This window comes from Salvelinus alpinus, chromosome 13, assembly GCF_045679555.1.
Source record: "Salvelinus alpinus chromosome 13, SLU_Salpinus.1, whole genome shotgun sequence".
NCBI classification, from domain to species: domain Eukaryota; kingdom Metazoa; phylum Chordata; class Actinopteri; order Salmoniformes; family Salmonidae; genus Salvelinus; species Salvelinus alpinus.
In genome coordinates, this window is record NC_092098.1 from 28,914,433 (window position 1) to 28,920,051 (window position 5,619).

Sequence of the window (5,619 nt, forward strand, 5' to 3'; positions counted from 1 at the left end):
TCCTTATCACAAGGTGCACTTGTGTAATGATCATGCTGTTTAATCAGCTTCTTCATATGACACACCTGTCAGGATTATCTTGGTAAAGGAGAAATGCTCACTAACAGGGATGTAAACAAATTTGTGCACAATGTTTTTGAGAAATAAGCTTTTTGTGCGAATGGAACATTTCTGGGATCGTTTATTTCAGCTCATGAAACATGGGACCAACACTTTACATGTTGTGTTTATATTTTTGTTCAGTATAGTTAGTCAAATTGCTACCTGGATTATCTGCATTGACCCTTTTTGCACAACTTTGTTGACTCATCACATAAACAGTTGCAACAGTGTATCTATCCTGTTGCCTCGTCACTTTATTCCTAGTTATATGTAAATATCTACCTCAATCACCTCGTACCCCTGCACATCGACTCAGTACTGGTACCCAATGTCTATAGCCAAGTTATCGTTACTCATTATGTATTTCTTTATTTCTGCATTGTTGGTAAGGGCCCGTAAGTAAGCATTTCACAGAGTTTGCACCTGTTGTTTACAAAGCATGTGACAAATAAAATGCAATTTATTTATGCTTTAGCCAACTTCTCTGTCTATGAGGGATGAGGACCACATCCTTGGAAAGGACACATACGCAGGCATGCACAAACGGCTGTATCCTATCTCTGAGTTAGCCTCACATCTGACTGTGTTCGTTTCCAAAAGGAAAACAATTGTGTGGTGTCCTAAAGTCTTACTCAGACACAGGCCCCCTGAACACGCACTCTCTTTCTGCTGCCATGGGGAACAGACAGATGGTTGATGTGCTGAAAAACAAAACACACCAAATAAGCACTTAAGGGCCATTGTTGCAACCCCCTGGAGAAAAAACAAAACACTTCATTTTAGTGAGACATTCATTCTTCTGTGCTTTATTTTTCACATAATGAACAAAGACTAACATCAAAAGGAGAGGATAAAAGGCAAACTTTTTGTGAGTTCATTTGACACACTCTTTTTAGAGGGAGGCAAGGTGCTCTGATCTTAAGTGGGTTCAAGGTGCAAGAGTTAACATGTAAATCTCACACTACCTCTTAACGCACTTAATAAAGCATTTAGTGTTTACTTTAGTCAACACAACCTTGGTCAAGTGTGGAGGAAATACGTGCGGTTTGAGTGTCTCACTCTGAGACAAGGCGGCCAGACTTACAGAAAAAATATTTATGACTCCCAAAGGGTTAACTTCTTGCTGTGCAGAAAAAAATACTATCCACATACCAGACCAGTGAAGCCTGGACCCATGGAGAGCTTTTTAAGTTGGAAAACAGAATCGGACCACCGATAGCAGCTGAATGACAGGAATTTCAGTACTTTACAAAAACGTGTCCAAAAATGCAGGTCAACCAGGCTCTCTGCATGCAATCCCGGTCACAGAAAGAAAGACAAAGTGTGACCCCAGTCCATGACATGGCTAAACAGACAATAACACATCTCTGCCCCGACCTGAACCACAGTTACCTCTTCACTGAGCGGCGACCAGCACAACAAAGCAATGTTCTGGTGGCTTCTGGAATGTGTTAATTTCCTCTTTGGTGTGATTGTTCAACTAATTGTCAGGCCTGGCTAAAGCATTGAATACAGGAGCTGCTTCCATCAACAAGAAACCAGTGTGTTTGATATGTAAAAGTATGTAAGTATTTGTGTGCTTGTGGGATATTGAATGAATTCACAGGGGTGGATGAACAATACAATAAAGCAAGACTAGGCTACTGAAAGCACATTTTATATGTTTAATAAGATTGACTTGTCCCCCAAACACACATCCATTTATCTGGAAGGTCTCAGTAAATGGTTTGTGATTCCTGACACATGTAGGCCTAGCAGTTACCATAACACTTTCTCAAATTATAGCTGAAGGTCGGCATTTTGACACATGCCCAAGTGCATGGCCCACTGAAGCTCATATCTATTCAAGATCTCTGGGCTGTTAAATGATGGAATGTATCTGCACGGATCTGTTTAGCTCTGAAGCAAACTCAGCACTTACTTCTGTAGGCTAGTGTAGAGTATCCTTCCTCCCCTTTAGAACTGTAGAATGCCTTGCCAGGCCTGTCATAGGACAGTGCTGGTGTTTTGTCTCCATCTAGTAGTCATTTTAGGAAACTGCAGGTCTCTATACATCATGCCCCGTGAAAGAGACTTATTTCACCTTTATTTAACCAGGTAGGCTAGTTGAGAACAAGTTCTCATTTACAACTGCGACCTGGCCAAGATAAAGCATAGCAGTGTGAACAGACAACAACACAGAGTTACACATGGAGTAAACAATAAACAAGTCAATAACACAGTAGGAAAAAACCCAAAATGAGTCTATATACATTGTGTGCAAAAGGCATGAGGTAGGCAATAAATAGGCCATAGGAGCGAATAATTACAATTTAGCAGATTAACACTGGAGTGATAAATCATCAGATGATCATGAGCAAGTAGAGATACTGGTGTGCAAAAGAGCAGAAAAATAAATAAATAAAGGGGATGAGGTAGGTAAATTGGGTGGGTTGTTTACAGATGGACTATGTACAGCTGCAGCGATCGGTTAGCTGCTCAGATAGCAGATGTTTAAAGTTGGTGAGGGAAATAAAAGTCTCCAACTTCAGCGATTTTTGAAATTCGTTCCAGTCACAGGCAGCAGAGAACTGGAAGGACAGGCGGCCAAATGAGGTGTTGGCTTTTGGGATGATCAGTGAGATATACCTGCTGGAGCGCGTGCTACGGGTGGGTGTTGATATCGTGACCAGTGAACTGAGATAAGGCGGAGCTTTACCTAGCATGGACTTATAGATGACCTGGAGCCAGTGGGTCTGGCAACGAATATGTAGCGAGGGCCAGCCGACTAGAGCATACAGGTCGCAGTGGTGAGTGGTATAAGGTGTTTTAGTAACAAAACGGATGGCACTATGATAAACTGCATCTAGTTTGCTGAGTAGAGTATTGGAAGCTATTTTGTAGATGACATCGCCGAAGTCGAGGATCGGTAGGATAGTCAGTTTTACTAGGGTGAGTTTGGCGGCGTGAGTGAAGGAGGCTTTGTTGCGAAATAGAAAGCCGATTCTTGATTTGATTTTGGATTGGAGATGTTTAATATGAGTCTGGAAGGAGAGTTTACAGTCTAGCCAGACACCTAGGTATTTATAGATGTCCACATATTCTAGGTCGGAACCGTCCAGGGTGGTGATGCTATTCGGGCGGGCGGGTGCAGGCAGGGAACGGTTGAAAAGCATGCATTTGGTTTTACTAGCGTTTAAGAGCAGTTGGAGGCCACGGAAGGAGTGCTGTATGGCATTGAAGCTCGTTTGGAGGTTAGATAGCACAGTGTCCAAGGAAGGGCCAGAAGTATACAGAATGGTGTCGTCTGCGTAGAGGTGGATCATCGAATCGCCCGCAGCAAGAGCAACATCATTGATATATACAGAGAAAAGAGTCGGCCCGAGAATTGAACCCTGTGGTACCCCCATAGAGACTGCCAGAGGACCGGACAACATGCCCTCCGATTTGACACACTGAACTCTGTCTGCAAAGTAGTTGGTGAACCAGGCAAGGCAGTCATCAGAAAAACCGAGGCTACTGAGTCTGCCGATAAGAATATGGTGATTGACAGAGTCGAAAGCCTTGGCCAGGTCGATGAAGACGGCTGCACAGTACTGTCTTTTATCAATGGCGGTTATGATATCGTTTAGTACCTTGAGCGTGGCTGAGGTGCACCCGTGACCGGCTCGGAAACCGGATTGCACAGCGGAGAAGGTACGATGGGATTCGAGATGGTCAGTGATCTGTTTATTAACTTGGCTTTCGAAGATCTTAGATAGGCAGGGCAGGATGGATATAGGTCTGTAACAGTTTGGATCCAGGGTGTCTCCCCCTTTGAAGAGGGGGATGACCGCGGCAGCTTTCCAATCCTTGGGGATCTCAGACGATATGAAAGACAGGTTGAACAGGCTGGTAATAGGGGTTGCGACAATGGCGGCGGATAGTTTCAGAAATAGAGGGTCTAGATTGTCAAGCCCAGCTGATTTGTATGGGTCCAGGTTTTGCAGCTCTTTCAGGACATCTGCTATCTGGATTTGGGTAAAGGAGAAGCTGGGGACGCTTGGGCGAGTAGCTGCGGGGGGGGAGGGGGCGGAGCTGTTGGCCGAGGTTGGAATAGCCAGGTGGAATGCATGGCCAGCCGTTGAGAAATGCTTGTTGAAGTTTTCGATTATCATGGATTTATCGGTGGTGACCGTGTTACCTAGCTTCAGTGCAGTGGGCAGCTGGGAGGAAGTGCTCTTGTTCTCCATGGACTTTACAGTGTCCCAGAACTTTTTGGAGTTAGAGCTACAGGATGCAAATTTCTGCTCGAAAAAGCTAGCCTTTGCTTTCCTGACTGACTGCGTGTATTGGTTCCTGTCTTCCCTGAACAGTTGCATATCGCGGGGACTATTCGATGCTATTGCAGTCCGCCACAGGATGTTTTTTTGCTGGTCGAGGGCAGTCAGGTCTGGAGTGAACCAAGGGCTATATCTGTTCTTAGTTCTGCGTTTTTTGAACAGGGCATGCTTATCTAAGATGGTGAGGAAGTTACTTTTAAAGAATGACCAGGCATCCTCAACTGACGGGATGAGGTCAATATCCTTCCAGGATACCCGGGCCAGGTCAATTAGAAAGGCCTGCTAGCAGAAGTGTTTTAGGGAGCGTTTGACAGTGATGAGGGGTGGTCGTTTGACCGCGGACCCGTAGCGGATACAGGCAATGAGGCAGTGGTCGCTGAGATCTTGATTGAAGACAGAAGAGGTGTATTTGGAGGGCAAGTTGGTCAGGATAATGTCTATGAGGGTGCCCATGTTTACGGATTTAGGGTTGTACCTGGTGGGTTCCTTGATGATTTGTGTAAGATTGAGGGCATCTAGCTTAGATTGTAGGACTGCCGGGGTATTGAGCATATCCCAGTTTAGGTCACCTAGCAGAACAAACTCTGAAGCTAGATGGGGGGGCGATCAATTCACAAATGGTGTCCAGGGCACAGCTGGGAGCTGAGGGGGGTCGGTAGCAGGCGGCAACAGTGAGAGACTTATTTCTGGAGAGATACATTTTTTTAATTAGAAGTTCCAACTGTTTGGGAATGGACCTGGAAAGTATGACATTACTTTGCAGGCTATCTCTGCAGTAGATTGCAACTCCTCCCCCTTTGGCAATTCTATCTTGACGGAAAATGTTATAGTTGGGTATGGAAATCTCAGAATTTTTGGTGGCCTTCCTAAGCCAGGATTCAGACACGGCAAGGACATCAGGGTTGGCAGAGTGTGCTAAAGCAGTGAGTAAAACAAACTTAGGGAGGAGGCTTCTGATGTTGACATGCATGAAACCAAGGCTTTTTCGATCACAGAAGTCAACAAATGAGGGTGCCTGGGGACATGCAGGGACTGACACATTTTCATACACCAGGGGTGGTTCCCAGATAGACTAAACCTAGTCCTGGACTAAAACACAAGCTCAATGGAAAATCTCCAAGAAACAGATTTTAGTACAGGATTAAGTCTAATCTGTGTCTGAAATTTAAAAAAGCCCCTAAAAGACATATACACTCATACAAAAATCTGCAACCCC